The sequence below is a fragment of the Carassius gibelio genome, chromosome B20 (genome assembly GCF_023724105.1).
Source record: "Carassius gibelio isolate Cgi1373 ecotype wild population from Czech Republic chromosome B20, carGib1.2-hapl.c, whole genome shotgun sequence".
In the NCBI taxonomy this organism is placed as follows: domain Eukaryota; kingdom Metazoa; phylum Chordata; class Actinopteri; order Cypriniformes; family Cyprinidae; genus Carassius; species Carassius gibelio.
In genome coordinates, this window is record NC_068415.1 from 11,330,505 (window position 1) to 11,348,437 (window position 17,933).

Sequence of the window (17,933 nt, forward strand, 5' to 3'; positions counted from 1 at the left end):
GTTATATCATGACAACTCTGTGTACATGGTAATGGATATGACAATATTAATGTATTTGGTTTTGGTGGAATAGATCTGCTACGCTGCTGAATTGCTTCTGCTGTTGGCTATTGCTGTTGTTGTAAATTATTGTTGCAGCTGCTGCAAAGCAAGTACAGGAATTGCTACTGCCAGTACATATGCTGATACAGTGCTGTGAGTATTTAATACACCTGCTGCTGCACAAGTAGCATATATAATAACCCATAGCAGATCTGTACAGGTGGAGCTGGGGAAGGTGGAGGGTTTCAGAGGAACCCTGAAAGTGTGCTGCGAAATGCTCTAGTGAATGCTAACCAGTCATTTAACCCTTTCGCACGTGAGTTTAAAATATTCTAGCTGAGACCCTGGCGTGAGTTTTTTTAGACGACCGTTATTTTAGAATGTATCACCTTATTGTTTCTATGGCGACGTGTCATGTGACACAACGCAGCTAAAAATAGATCTGTACAACACATGGATCGCTTTTATTTTGTTTTTCCCGTTTTGTTCAAAATATTCCCAAAACATGCTCACTATTTTATGAAATATCTGATATTCCAATTCTGAAATATGTGCAAGTAAATATATTTGGTATTTTAAACACTTTTATATCGACCGTGTTAGTTGATCTATACTGGGTGATGGGTGCCGCCATGTTAGTTCATGCTGAATCAGAGCTGTGGGATTTACAACACTCAAATACACCCTCTCCTCCCGAAAACACATAAAAGTCTGCGGTAAACTGGGAAAAGAGCAGAGATAACTTTAGTTACCTACACAATCTGTATATGATATCAATAAAAACATGTCGTCAGATTATATTTGCAAGGATCATTTGGCCGTTTCAACAGACATCAGCGTATATTTTACAAACTGTAAATGTTTTTGCTAGTATTGATATGACGTGACGCACTGAAAGTTGCGTAATCGCACTGGTGTGGTCGTACACTTCAGGGACCAGCCAAAACTGATCACACTAGTGTGATCATACACGTCAAAGGGTTAAATGTAAAGCAGTAATCTCATTGGATACGTATGCAACATGAACTAATTAGCTTGTGCCTAGTTTAAAGCCTGTGCTATAATTTCCAAAATATTTTAATTTGCGTTCCGAAGATGAACGAAGGTCTTACGGGTGTGTGACGACATGAGGGTGAGTAATTAATGACAGTATTTTCATTTTGGGGTGAACTAACCCTTTTATATCTTTTGATGTGCTCCTTCTAAATTTTTAGATTTTTTGATATTTAACTAGAAAATTTGGCTAAAGTACTCATACACTCATACATCTTATTCATTATTTTTTTCTTGTTTTCCAGTATAAATATATTCTTAATATTCTTAAATCATGGTCAACAAATTTTTATAAAGATTTGATGAGATTTTACATCATGTAGCTTCTCAAATAAATGTATCTTGATTTGAGACTGTTCAGATATTTCTACTGGAATATCAAAAGTATGAAACAATTTTTACAGTGTAAAGAACCTGAATAAAAAAAAAAACACATATAATTCTGCCTTACATCAATCTGAAATCTTTACAGAGTTTTTGAGATTGAAAGTGACGTGACATACGGCCAAGTATGGTGACCCATACTCAGAATTCGTGCTCTGCATTTAACCCATCCATGTGCACACACACAGCAGTAAACAAACACACACACACCATGAACACACACCCAGAGCAGCCATTTATGCTGCAGCACCCAGGGAGCAGTTGGGGGCTCGGTTCCTTGCTCAAGGGCACCTCAACCATGGTATTGCCAGCTTGAGACTCAAACCCACAACCTTGCGATTAGGAGTCAAACTCTCTAACCATTAGGCCACAACTTCCTGAATGAGATTGTAATGAAAACACTGAAGATTATGTATGTGTTTGTGTACTTTATTTACAGAAGGAGGTGCCACTCTGTTTTTCCTGAAGGCTACCTGTTGTATCCATAAAGGAGGTTGGTGTAGGTTTATCACAGTCCTGCAGATCTTTGCTCCTCTCTTCTCCCTTTCTCTCCCTCTCTGCAGCCTCCCCTGGTAGTCGCACCCCTAGTCTAAACAATAGTCCCTGTTATCTGGGGCCCATGTGTTGCCTGGTACTGCAGGACCTTGGAGGACCCTCCACCTTTTCTGAACAGAGCCACTCCCCAGCGTAGAGGCTACATTGGCTGGCTTATCTCCTCGCCTTTTGGTCCCGAAAGGCCTGTGCCCAATCCTTCTGTGTCTAATCTACAGCCACTGCTCCTGCTGGTTCAGCAGCACTGGCACACTGGAAATTAAGCATGCAAAGAGCATTCCCGGAACTGATATTCACAGACATTTCAGAGCATAAATCCAGTCTCAGAGTCTGTTTATTCACTAGTGTATTATTTATGCTGTATAAAACAAAGAACAATGGGATATACCGAAGACATAACCAATAGCAGCAGGATGTATTGTCTTCTCATCACCGGATTTATGTTTGATATGAGAGAATGAGTGAGAGGTCTGAACAGCCATCCTTGGAGAGTAGATGAGGAAATGACCTCATGCAGTATGTGCGGAGGCGCTCCCTAATCAGTGGCTCATTTCTGCTCTCTGCCCCCAGGCAGCTCTCTCTAAAGCATACTTCAGTTTAGATACTGGATATCCAACGTTCCTGTTCGTGTTTTTTGGGGCCAAACGCAGAGGGTTCACCAGAGGTGCATAGCCCCTGTTGTTTTTGTAAGAGAAATGATTCCCCTGCAATGGCAGTGTATTGCAACCCGTTTGGAAGGAAGTTGTCAAATTTGGCACACTGATTGAGAGATGTCTTTCTCAGTCAACCCCTCTAGCCATCAGCTTAAAACGATTTCTTATGACCTTTAAACCATTTGGTTTAGAAAACTATTCCTTTTTCATCTGCTTTTGCCAATCATCTTCAGTTAGTGTTTCTGACTTCCACCATCTTTGTCATTTGTCAGTGTGTTTCACTACTCCTCCCATTCCTTCTCCAACTTTAACATCTATTATGCTCAGATCCAATGCCACAAAAGTTATTTTTGAGTTGCATCACATTATTGAATTAAGTCGACAATATCAAAGTCAGACTGTATCTCGGAACTAAAATTGTTTAGGTTTGGTTGTGACTTTAATTGTAATTAAATGCAATGTAATCTCTGATCAACTTCTAATGGTGAGAAAATCATAACATTTCATTAAAATGCTTGTTTTGTAGGTTTGGTTGTGACTGTGATAGTCAGAAAATCATCAAATTTGATGAAAATGCTTGCAAATTTGCAATAATTTTGTTTTGCACTACCAGATTTTTAGAGGGCTACCATATTACTTATGCACAATTCTGAGTTTTGAACTCATGAAATCAAAATTGTCAAAATTGAATAACAGTAACAATACTGAATAACATTAATGATTAAAACTGCAGTTAAATATAATTTATAACTTTTTTTAAATAATTAAAATCATTCAGTCACTCTGAAATCAGCAGAGATCTTCCCAAATCATTTTTATCAAACTTTCCACAACAGATAATTAAAAGCTCAAAACCAATGTCATGTATCAAGTAAGACCTGCGCATCAGCATTACACAATTTTAAATTAGCGGTGTGTTAATGGTTTGGTCCCAGCTGCAGATGCCTGTAAATGCACTTAGATAATGGATCTGGGTCTGTAACCAAGCTATCATTAGCGTGTCCAGTGCTCATTAAGACACATACATTAATGCAGATTGAATGAGACCAGGGGCCCTTTGCATTTCGCAAATGACTAGACAGCTGTTCCATAAGACTGAGACATAACCTTTTAACACACTGTGCCACTGTGTAACATATGCGGTGATTAAGGAGACGCTGCCCGGTAGCCGGACTGAAAAATTCACCTAATGCATTTCCCCTTCGGGGGACTTGGCCTCTTATTCCCAATGATTTCACGTATGCACGCTATGAATGCACGGTCCACACTAACAGACATTGTTCTTTAGGTTTATGGGCTTTATGGGATTAATAAATAAGCTGTCTGCTCAGTGCTTCCATCCCCTCTGTCTTGACTCTGTGGTTTGCATGTGTGTGTGTCCTAAATGAACTCATGGGAGTGGCCGTCCAAATTCTCAGCTAGTTAGGGTTTATTTAATGAATGCAAGAGGCATGGGGTAAAAATCAGGCTGGCTAAATATTTGGCTGTGTGCGAGGCCCTACTGTCACCATTGTGAAAATAGTCCCTCATGGTCTATCATCACTACGTAAGTCATGTTCATTATTCTGCTATAAAAGTTTATTGCATTATGAATCATAAAATAAATTGGGCGATAATCAAAACAGCTCCCATCACCATGATGCCTATGGGAGTCTGCCCTCACCATACTGCTACTTCTTGACTATTGCACAGTGTGTAGTATACTTGTGTACAATAAATACATAAACCAACTCACTGTAAGTCATATTTCACTGTAAGTTCTATTTTGAGCCCTGTTGGCATCATTTTAAAAGCTGATTTGAATGGTACACAGTATGAAATTATGTAGTTTTAGGATTGCCTTTTGCATTCCACCACTCTGCTCTTCCTATGTTTTTCTATGTGAACATGTGCTAAGCAGGCATTTTTGATTGATGCACTCATATCTTGCATCTTTTGCAGAATCTGGTGCATGACATAGCATTAACAAATGTTTTAAAATATGCATCTTCAGACCTTGTAATGTTTCCTGTTCATTTCCCCATGCCTGTCACTGTTTTTAATCGCAAAACTCAATACGTATCAACTGGACCTTAGGGGTTCATTCTCAGAATACTTTTTTGGATACTGCTCTGCTTTTCCAATGGAAGAAATTATGTCACACAAATGTGTTTTACCATGGCGCTTGCATTTTGTTTTTTTAATGCAAAATATGTATCGCTCTAGTTAAAATCAGTACAACTTTAAAAAAATGTATTTTCAGAACCTTTTTTTTCCACTGCCATGCATTTTGTGTTTTTAAATGAATGCATTATGTGAGATTGACCCCTTAGCATGTGATGGCTAGTTGTTTGCCAACAAACAATCAATCATAAACTAAACACCACTTGCCTCATTAAATATTCACGCGCTTTGTGCAGCACAGAAACTTTGATGCATTGTGTTTTGTTTCAGCTTGAAAAATCAAGGTAACACATACAGTGATGGAAAACAGGTTAATTGCAGAAGAGACTGTTTTATCTGTAAAAGCATGCTCCAAAAGACAGTTCTATTATGTATGAGCCAAAGTGATGCATAAGAGCGAGTCAAGCTGTAATTTAAACAGATTGAACACTGCGTTTTCCATTCAATGATATTGACGTCGCAAATAAGAATGTAAGCCTGAGGTTTAACGATTGTAAAACCTTGAAACCTGGATGCCCAAGATTAATCTATGAGATTAAGTGTGATTCATTGTGTTGACCTTTTGTTACGTTTAGTATTTTTATTGCAAGTCACAGTTTAAAACAGCAAAAACGTAATACACACTGGAACCTACTTTTGTAAAATTAAAGGTTAAATGTACCTCTAGTTGAAGATCACTCCTGAAGATAATAGAAAAATATTAATAATTTTACCATATACTGTATGTTTCAATAACTGTGAATCTTGGTTCATAGCAAAAAATATATATATAATAATAAATAATATATATATATATATATATATATATATATATATATATATATATATATATATATATATATATATATATATATATATATATATTATATATTATTATTATTATTATTATTATTATTATCTCTTTCCAAATCATTAGTACTATGTTCTGTGGACACCAACATTCTAAATTTGCTCTTGGGGCTGCAGGAGAACGTCTGCTAAGCCAATTACTCAACATTAAATATTCCTGTTCCAATGTACCACATATGTCAGCATGCTGGATGCCTTTTCCTCATTAACACAACTGTGGAGAAATAAGCTACCTAAAGATGAATGTGACTGCTCTCATTACTGGCTTTAAGCACATGGCTCCCTCCCTTTGCATAACTTAGATCTCAGTGACAAATTGCTTCAAATTGTCTCTGCTCTGTATTAAATCAGTGGCTCAAAAAAAAAAAAAACTTGGAGAGTCTGGCAGTGCGATGCACATGAGCTGCAGGCCTCCCACGGCGAGATTATTAAAGTGAGTCTGTAGCTATTCATCACCCCCAATAGAGACCTGCAGGCATCAAATGAGTGTATCGTCACCCAGTGACTTATTGTAATATGCCAGCAGACAACAGGCCACACATATTGCCCTTAATGACTTTGCACTGCATCGTGGGTCATTCTGCAGAAGATTATAGAAAATAACAGTCCTGATATTTCACGTGAAGTAATTTGTTAAATGTATGCGATATGTTCATCTATTTAAAACCATGCATTCAGAAGCAGCAGAGGAGGAAGTAGAATGAGGTATCAGCTCATGTGGATAAGTGCTCAATATTATTTGATTATCAGATTGGTTCATTATCAAACGGCATTATGCATGATTTGCTCACAATGCATTATACAGTCAGCAAAAGGCACAGTCACTGCATTCAAAATGCAGTTTTTGCCCACTCTTGCTTTTTATAAAAGAAAACGGCATGTATTAATGACCATGCCAGGCTCTCTTTTTATCGTATTATCTTTTGCTAAGTAAATTGTTGTGTATGTGCTTAACATGCCTTTTAAGTTAAATGAGCTCAGCCTCCGTTTTTCAAAGTCATGGCTGGTGTTTCTGTCTCTGAAAATGTGAACTGTGTTCTCTGGTTTCCCTGATCGATAGATAAGCACACAATTCCCTGAAACCAGGCCCCTTCTTCCCTCTGAACATCCAAAACGACACAATAACAGCTTGATGATTTCGATTGTGGAAAGAAGACCATTGTCTTAGCTGAGGGATCTGTTGTATTTTGGGGTTGGTTGTCTAGATTCAATATATTACATGTATTTGATCAAAATACATTAAAACAGTTATATTGTGATATATTGTTATAATTTAAAATAACAGTTTTTCTATAAAAAAAATTATTTTCCTATGATGGCAAGGCTGCATTTTCAGCAGTCATTGCTTCCATCTTCAGTGTCACATGATCCTTAAGAAATTATTCTAATGTGCTGATTCGGTGCTCAAGAAACATTAATTATTGTAATTAGCCATTTTGAAAAACGGTTGTGCTGCTTTCATTTTTTTGTGAAAGTGATACAGTATTTTTCGAAATTCTTTAATGAATAAAAAGTTCTACACAAATAACCATATGATATTTACATTAAAAGCATTTACATTTTGATGCTTCATAATAATGTTGCATGCTAGCTGTGAACATGAGACACTGAGGCAGGCACATCCATTCAAATACATTGTTAAACAAATTCTAATGTATTCACAGGTCCGTAGACATGTTCCCAGAAATCCATCTTACCTTATCTGAACCACATTTTGTACTGTAGTTTATAACCCTGTTGTTTACTTCAATTCTTTAAATGTATCTAGAGCAGAAGCATGTAAAGTGCATCTTGGTGAGGGCATGTAAATGTAGAAGATGAATATTTAATCATGTAATGTGTCTAATGACATACTGTAGATTGCATTACTGTACACTGTGTTTTTATAACATGTGCAATTTGAAAACATTGTCCATACACTTCTAGCTATTAAGTTAATACACAGCTAATGTCATCTGAGTTTAACGGATGGGCGCTGCATTAATGATTCAGCACAGATGCAAACTCCATAGAGTCTCATTCACGGTCCATAGGGCTTGTTTTTACTGATCTGGTACCACATCTGAGGAGCCACGTTGGGAAACCAGGAACACAGCTTTTCTTCGGGCACGCAACGTCTGTCTCGCTTTCTGTAGTAATCTTGTGCGACGTTGTGAAACCACTGGCCTGAATGACTGTTGTCATGAAGCGAGAGAGTATGGATGGTTCCTGTGTGTGTGTGCTAACTTACCTGAGGGCATACAGGAGGACTGTGTGGTTCAGTGCTTAATGGCGCTTACCACCGCCATGGGCATGAACATGGGGATACACTCTGACAGGGTCACGCAACAACCGTGCCGCAGGTCACATGCCTTCCATGCAAACCTCCAGTGGATAATGCAGGGGAACTGTCACATATTGTAACTAAAAGCTTGATTCTCTCCTTTCTGACATTGTAGGTGCAGTGATTTGTATGAGTGTGTAAGTCTGCAAGGTCAGTTGCGGTTAATGTTAGAATGGGCTCGGTTTGGGGCTAAATCACGTTGAAACATACCGATCATTGGAAGAAGTCTTGCTGAAGAACCTGCCAGGCTATTCTTTTCTGCCCCTTGGCCAACAAACCAAAACAGTACTCTTGTACAGTATTTATAACTAATTTTGTATAGTATAGCTTTACCTAAGGCTAAACTGAAAAATTTTGAAAAGAATGAAAATTGTGTCATCATTTACTCAGTTTAATATTTTATGATTAATATTTTTTGAACGCCTAACGGAAGCTTCAAACATGACTGAACTACCATGAAAGTATTATAAAAGTGGGGAAATTATTAATGTAATAATCTAATAAAATTATTCTATATTTCAGTTCTTCTGAAGCCAAACAACACCTTGGTGTGAAAAACAGTTCAAAATATACATTTTATTTATTCATTGTTTCCTTCTCTGCCATTGCATTTATTATTATTTTTATTTTATTTTTATTTCTTTGTATTTTTTTTATTTTATTTTTTTTACTTCTTTTGTAATACTTTTTCAAAATTCTGACTTTTACTATTGTGGTGTTGTGAGTATTGTTGGTTTTGGTTGATAAATTTATTGTGATATAAGCATCTATGTAATAGTATAATGTGTTCAGAGAGACAGAGAGAGAGAGTAAAAGTACAACCTGAAAAAAGATCAGAATATCATTCAAAGTTTGGGGTCAGTAAAAAATTATATTCCGCATGGATGCTATAAATTAATCAAAAGTGAGTTTTGTTTGTTTGTTTTTTTTTTCAAAAAAAAAAAATATTTTAAATAACTGCTGTTCAACCTTCAATTCGCCCAAGAAAAAAATGTATCACATTTTTCACTAAATTATTAAGCAGATTTCACCATTGATAGTAATGTTTTTGAGCACAAAACCAGCATATTAGGAGGATTTCTGAGGAATCATGTGACTGACAACTGTCATACGATCCTTCAGAAATCAAGTAATAGCAGCTAAAAATTCAACTTTGGCATCACAGGAATAAATTCCATTGTAAAATATTTTATGATAAAAACAATTAAATTGTTTGGACAGTATTTTGGATCAAATAAATGCAGTCTTGGGTTGCATTTTGACCCTACACCTTTGAACAGTATCCGATTTAGGTTATGCAGGATTTACTTTTGCTTTTGAAATAGTCTTGTAGCCCCTACCACATGAGGTATTGGCCTTCAGTTTAACCTTGCATTTAATTTATGACTCCGAGCCCGAAGCCTTTAACACTGACACAAACGCTCTTGATAGCATAATGTTTTCTTTTTTTTGCTCCTTTTGGTCTGTTCCACATTTGTATCATGTTGCTGAGTTGAATGGGCCAAGCCCTGGAGTGACTACTTTGTATAGGGAGAGATAGTGCGAGACAGAGGAGGGAGTTGAAGGTGAGCTCCACTCCCTTCACACACTCCTCGGCCTCAGAAACAGGATCTCGCCCAGCCCTGTCGTGGCTTTGAAGAGATGACTGCCGTTGTAAATGGCAGCAGTGGCCAGGGGCTGTGCGTGAATAATTGAATAGAAGAAACTCCACAATGCCACATTTCCGTTTCTTAAGAGCTCAGTGGGGCTGTCTCAGTTACCGGTTATGTGCAGAGAAAATGGAGCTCCTTTGAGTCGATGCCTTGGTTTTTTGCTGTGCTGAGGGCTATGTGTGAGGTGACAAAGACAAGGAGGTAGCCCCAAGTTAAGTTTGGCCATTCTTTATGTGTGTTTTTTTCCAGGCTTTTTGCCCAAGCCTGGGGCTAGACTGTGCACAAGCCTTTGTGTGAGACTGATGACATTGATCTCAGAGAGGTGTTTCAGCATTCCTCAGTGTCCTTCTCATTACCTGACTCATCCGCTTTCTGATGCCTCTGACCACAGCCTTTACACACACACACACACACACACTCTAAGAGAGAGAGAGAGACTCTGTTGCTAGCCTGATGACCTTCAAGATTTGTGACTCTAGCAGACAAAAAAAGCAAAGATATTATGACCAATAGGAAATATTGCAATGTGCCTTTTCTTCCATTTTTGTTATAGGACCTCCTGAGACAACAATAAATATCTGGGATTGTAAATTTTATTTATGCCTTGAAATGAACAGGAAGACAGTTTTCATCTGCGAGTATATAAAATAAAAAGGTAATGTATTTCTCATAATGGTGGTTTTATATATGATTTCATTATTTTCTTAAACATTTTATTTCAACTTTAATATTTCAGTTTGTCTTGCTATTATTAAAGCACACGTGAAACAAATCTGAAATAATACTACTAATAAAAACTATTCTGAAATTGATGTTATTTTTAGGTTTCACTCAAATTGGTGATTCATGTTGTTTTATTCAGGATGCAGTACATTGATACAAATAGACAGTAATAAATATTTATATTTCAAATAAATGCTGTTCTTTTGAACTTTTTCTTCTGTAGGCAATCCTAAAAAATAAAATAAAAATCACAGTTTCCACAAAAACATACAGTAGCACAACTGTTTTCAATACTGATAACTTTTTCATGAGCACCAAATCGGTATATTAGAAAGATTTCTGAAGGATCATGTGACACTAAAGATTGAAAAATCAGCTATTACAGAAATAATTTAAAAAATAAAATACACAAATGCAAAATATATTTAAAAAATTCACAATATTGATGTTTTTACTGTATTTTTGATCAAATAACTACAGTTTTGGTGAACAAACAAGATCTTACATGGTATGTATCATAGCTTCACTTTATTTCAGAAAGGACCTGACTTTTCCTGCAGGATCTTTTAAGTTTTACTAGCTGTAAGGTTGTGAGAAATCTCCACAAAAGTGATGGATGCGTGCAATGAACTTGTCATATGCAGGAAGCTTGAAGCATTTTGACTGGCAGATCTTTCAAGTCTTGTAACAGAGAAACAGTTCAGTGGTCCTGTGGTCTTTATGTAATGTGGAAGAACAAGAACAAAAGCTCAGCTGTATCAACTCAAACGCTATAGAAGAGGATTAAGATCTATATGCAGAGAGTTAATGCTGTGAGACGGAGACAAATCCCTGAATCAGGGTGAAATGGCTGGGTCCAAACCAGACAGTGATTATAAATCTGCATTAAAAATTACAGTCATCCTTTGATGCAGTTTAATTAAGGTTTTATCATTTAAAACTTGGTTTGAATGCTAATAAAACGAAATATTTGTTATTTAGAAATTTAGGAAATCAGTATGCCTTACTTCTCTGCGATGAAATGCGGTGTTAGTGTTAGAAAATATGCATATATTTTATTAACATATATGTAACTTGCATCATTTTGGACCACAAAAGCTTTCCATTGATGTATGGTTTGTTATGATCGGACAATATTTGGCCGAGATACAACTACTTGAAAATCTGGAATCTAAGGGTGCAAAAAAATCAAAATACTGAGAAACTGCCAACGTTGTCCAAATGAATTCTTAGCAATGCATATTACTAATCAAAAATTAAGTTTTTATATATTTACAGTAGGAAATTACTAAATATCTTCATGGAACATGATCTTTTCTTAATATCCTAAGGATTTTTGGCTTAAAAAATTTGACTCTTACGTACCCCCAACTTGTTTTTTGTTGTCCAGGGTCACATAACATATTTACTAAATAATCTGATGTCTCCGAAACATTTAAAAGTCATTACTTGAGAACTGGCAAATGAGTCACTGAATTATATGTGAGATTTTTTATTGAGATTTTTTTTTTTTCTTTTTTTTTTTTTTTGATCAAATAAAGGTTGTAATAATAAAAATAACAATAAAAACTGAAAGCCAACAGAAGAAAATTTCACTGTTTTTATACCAGTTACCGTATTTTTCGGACTATAAGTCGCACCTGAGTATAAGTCGCATCAGTCCAAAAATACGTCATGATGAGGAAAAAAACATATATAAGTCGCACCGGACTATAAGTCACATTTATTTAGAACCAAGAACCAAGAGAAAGCATTACCGTCTACAGCCGCGAGAGGGCGCTTTATGTCTTCATTGTAGACTACAGGAACATAGAGCGCCCTCTCACGGCTGTAGACGGTAATGCTTTCTTTTGGTTCATGTCTCTTAGTTCATTTCTCTCAGTTTATGTCAAATTAATTTTGATAAATAAGTTGCACCTGACTATAGGTCGCAGGACCAGCCAAACTATGAAAAAAGTGTGACTTATAGTCCGGAAAATACGGTACAACATCCTAAACCTTCTATCAAAGTGTTGAACTAATGTGTAAAAAGTAAGTTTATAATTTGACTCAGTATGTACGAGTGATGGACATTATCAAGGTAAAAATGTCTTAGGACAGTCTAATGGTGGGGGGTAAAGCTGCAGACTTGGGTATTAGTAATCTGCAATTAGATAAATTCAAGGAAAGACCTTTAGGGGACAAATATTGTTTTCTACATTCATTAGTAATGTTTTGATATCCTTTATAAAGAATTAAAGGCATTTTTGTTCCTGCTACATTTTTAATTAATCTATCTATCCATTCCCCCACTTAGAGCATACATAAAGAAGAGAGAGGCCTAACATGACCTGTCCCGATCACCATCTATTCACAAAGTGGTCCACGAGCCTGCGATGCGAAGCAAAGCGACAACGGGATCAGTCCGCATTTGCATTATGAGCACACAATGCATGACACAAGCTTGCCCAGAGAGATATTTCTGCTCAGAAAATATCTGGCTTCAGAAGGATGTGTCTGCAGTGCTCAGCATCACTCCACTGATTCTGTCTCTTGCTTATTAACAAACCAGCCTGTCACTTTATAAACCCTGCTTCAGCTTTCCCTCAGCCGCACACAAATACACATCATGAAATACACTTAGACAATGACAAACACACAAATTGTCCAGTCAGTTTAAGTAAACTGTCAACATGCACGTCAGGTTAGTGTTTGTGTGTGTGTGTGTTGTGGTTTGTTTTGATTAATTGTCTGCATTATATCCCAAGATAAGCTACAAATGAGATGAGTTGGTTTTTATTCTGCCAGAGGTGCTATGAAGAAGATGTGAATGATGATAACACATTTTTCTATAAATTATTTTATACCCACAATTATCCATAATGCAGCTACCATGCTGAAAAACGTGTCCTATCTGGTTTTCTTATATTTCTTAACATAATGTAACCCAATGGTAAGAGGACAACTAATGAACCATGATATTTATTGATAAAGAGCTGGTATGGCGTTAAAAAGTGAATAAATAAATAATGCTAAAGAAATTGAAGAACAGATTGGACTGCGCTGAATAAATATCTTGACCCTCTTCACTTCATCCGTAACGTCAAAGCCATCAATGTTTCTCACAAAAGGAGCAAAGAGAAAAGAAAACTCTGTTCGAACATTATAATATGTCTTCCAGGATATCTGGAAATGTGAATGTACAAAAATAACCAAAGTAATGACAAAACAAGAGAATGACACATACTTTGAAAATCTGTAACAGAGATGTGGAAATGATCTATGCAGGGATTTGACAAGGTTCTGTGTTTGGATTCAGCTCTACCGTGGATGGCGAGCAGCCTGTACTGATGTCTGAGCGTTATTTATTTATTTACAGCACATGGACAATATTTCTTCTTCCTCTACAAAGAGACACACTGACTTCACTTTCCTAGTCTGATAGGATTAAATATGAAATACTGTATAACACTTTACAGTAAGATCCAATTTATTGGTTCATGCATTAAGTATGTGTTTCTTCTTTTATTCATCTTTGTCTATGTTAGTTAATAAACATTTTTGCCTTTGTTTCTCAAATCCATTCACTAGTCTTTGTGTGTATTGTGGAAGCCACTCCCCTTGGAGTCTAGACTTTTTCTGATAGGTCCAGATTCTGGTGTTTAAAGGATCTCCGGGGCCTACGGGAGCCGATGTAGGGCTCTTATACAACACCACCAGTCTGCAGGGAGAGCAAGGCATTAGCCTTACAGCTGTTAATGGAATCACATCCACCTGAAGTGATGGACACAGTCCGGTTGGTTTCCGCTGGGAAAAGAACTGCAGCTGGACCGAGGAAAGAAGTGTTACGGCTTGTAACAAATCCGCACATACCGGACTTCTCATTCCCTCCCCAGGAGTCTGTCACCTGCCCTGTTCATCTAGTAAATAACAAGGCTGCTCCTGGTTATGTCATTAATTATTCCAGGAAATAAAGGCTTTGGGCTTTGGGTATAAACTCCGATGAAAACCGCAGCCAGATGAAGTGAAGTCACTGCCTGAGCTCAAATGAAACTCGTATTATGACAACAATGTTGAGGTAATGCCACCTAGTTTAATCAAGGTGCACAAGTACAAAAATTAGAGTGGGAAATGATAGAGGGATAATCTGGACATTGTCTGACTATCAACAGCACCCCTTGACCTCAGGGGTTCATTAGTTCAAACCAGGTGGAGAAAGAAGGGAGGGGGAGATGTATGGTTATGGTGCAGGAAAGAGGAAAGAGACGCTGGGATTGAATGGCCTGCGGTGGTCCGATGTCAAACTGGGTGATGGATAACAGATCCAAGCTGCCGGTCTCTGCCCTACTGCAGTCCTGTAATCAGGACTTTTCAGATGAAAAGAGACTTCTTGTGTTGGATTTGGCCCAGCAATTCACCCTCAGGTCCTACTTCGGTTGGAAAGTTTCACAAATACTGTATGTGTGATCAAAAATCAGTTCCTATTTTCTCTAATGACCATAACATAAAGAGGTCACATGGCTTTCCAGTAATTCAATTAGTGTCAAAGGCGTTCTTCGGACTGAACGGCCCTGCGCACACAAACCCAGAGGTTAAAGCAGGAGCAGAGGAGACAGCTAGATGGATCAGTGCCTCCGGTTAGCTGAAGCATGAAGATTTAATCAAGATTTTTAAAAAGATTAATCGACTCCTTGTAATGAAATTGTAATGGGCATGGTGGGCCTAACAAAACAAAAGGGGTCAGCAGGTATATGACATGGATGTTCTGCATTTCTAGCCCTTGTCTAACCCTCTTCCATCTTCTTTGAGGAAATATATCAAAGTCAGGACGACTGAAGAATCCAGTCAGTGTTGAACAGAGGTACGAATGTTTGAAATACATAAGTGAGGGATATGTACAATCAGTCATTAGTGCCAAATAAATCAGGACAGGGTGATCAGGACTCTGATTTTTACAAATAAATATGAAATATTGATTTGGATTATAAATATTGATTAAATTATAATTTTCCAACTGATGAGTGCAGAAACTGAACTGACTCCATTGCTTCTAATTTCTATAATTGATTCTTCTACTGCCTGTTTATCTCTGTGAAACTGTATTGCATAAAGCACTATAGAAATAAAGGTGGCTTGACTTGATTTGATAAAGTTATAGGCATTCACAGGCATAAAATGTCAGCTAAAGTGTATAAAGTGATTTATAAATTACAGCTCATACAGAATCACCATCAAACCAAGCAGCTTTCTGTTGGTCAATAATAGTGAATTTGCATGACCAAGAATGTGAAATCTGTGGTGGGATCTGTCAAATTTACAGATTCGCTGCACTGACTAACAGACACCTGCTTGGCTAGAAAGTGATTTCTGTTTGAGCTGTGCTTCGTACATCACTACACTAATGACAACAGACATTAGACCTTTTTTGTCCACATAATTTCACAATTATGACTTCACCCTTACTCAAAATTCCGGATCGTGTGGATCTCTATTGAAACAACTGCTTTCACCCATAAATATTCACCAAACAATTTTCTAGAACAGCTTCAGACGTCAGTGATCTTTCACACTTACTGCTTTTGGAAGTGGATTTCTGTAATATCGAGCCTGTGCTTTTCACGGCTTTATCACATGCATTGAAAAAAGCTGACAGATTAAAGTGATCCTTCATAGCAGAAACATTAAAAAATATGAGAATTTATCTCTAAGCCATTCTGGAGACAAAGAGGAAAAATGCAGCTACTTAAAAAAGTGATATATGACTTGGACTAATGAACAAAATCCCATATTTGTCTTCTCATGACATAAAACATGGCAGCTTTCAGTGTTCCAAATCCACTGATTTGCAGCACATGAACACAGAAAGCCACCGCAGGAACCAGGTCGATATGTGACCATTTTCCTTAGTCGGACATATTGCAGTATCCGAATGACAGGCACAAAACTATCACCTTCTACAAGGCACACCATCCATTTGGAATTCCAAACTGTAATTATTCCCTTCCTGGTGCAAGGAAGTTGCCATAGTGACTTGGCCCTGGGCTACATGGAGTGCAAAGGTAAACACCAAACCACAAGGCAATATGACCTGCTGAGCTTTCCAACATTTTTCACGAAGAAAGCTGCACACTTGATATTTTCTCTCTCCTAACAGCTCATTTCTTCCACTGCTGTCTTGTCAGTAACTGTGAATATACCCAGTAATAATAAATTATAAGTATTTAGATGTTAAGGCTATTTTACATGTCACAAAATTATATTTCACTGATCTTTAGTAAATCTGTATATCTCTGTTTGATATATAAAAAGCCTTCATATGTTAAATACTTTTAGATTTATCCAGCTCGACATACTATAATCACATTATCAATTAGTTTGCATTAAAATTTAATGCATTCATAATTACATAGTGTGTAATTAGATTCTGTCTTCAGCACTATCCTGTAAATTACAGCATGCATGCTTTGCAGGATATCATTTCCAAACATCGGATTTGCATGTAGATTATTACCCAGAGTTCCAAAACAACTAACATCTTGAAAAATAACATGCTGTAACATGTCCTGACATGTTCCGCGGTGCAGTCAAGTGCCCTTTTTTATTGAAGAATGAATTAAATCTTTTGTGAAGTTGCCATATGCGGTATTGTGAGTTTGAAAGTCTCACACTGACACCTTGTGGCCAACAGTGGTACTTAAAAGAGAAGGAGAGAAGCATTTTAAGACTCCGTAAAAGGATTATTTTCTTAACTGTGGCCTTAAATGTTGACTGCCTGCAAACTGTAAGTGACTTAAGGGACAGGTGTGTCCATAATTAAAGAAACAGATAATATATAACATTTCATATTTACGTAAAAAATTATATTGTTTATTTCAGTTCACATTGAATTCAGTGCTGACATTGTGTCTTTTTATTTTATTTATTTATGTGTTTGTTTAAGTGCTCTCAAACAATTCATCTCGATTAATCAAATCCAAAACAAAAGTTTCTGTTTAAATAATATATGTTTGCGTAGGCTACTGTGTATATTTATAACATATACATAAATACACACATGCATGTATATATTTAGAATTTATTTACATGTATTTACATGCATATATGTACGGTATATTCACATAATTTCTATCATTTGTAAATATGTTGAATATATAAATATAACATATATTCATATAATATACATTATAAATAGTAGATACATAGTAAACACACATATTATTTAAACAAAAACTGTTTTTTAATGCGATTAAAAGTTTGACAGCAGTAATTTATTATTATTTTTTTCTTTTATTATTTATTCTAAAACAGTAGGAGTTTTGTCTCATACTTTTGATACATTCAGTCAATGTAATTTCAATTTGACCTGGATCAAACTCCACTCCACTCCACACTAAGTATTTTTAGTAATAAATAAACAGATGCTTTACAATAAGACAGTTTTTGTGTGTGTGTGTGTGTGTGTGTGTGTGTGCGTGCGTGCTTGTGGTGCTGTGCTGTTCTAATGTCTCATGCTCAGGTCAAATTAGGACAGCTCTGTGCGCGATGCTGCTGACAAGCACC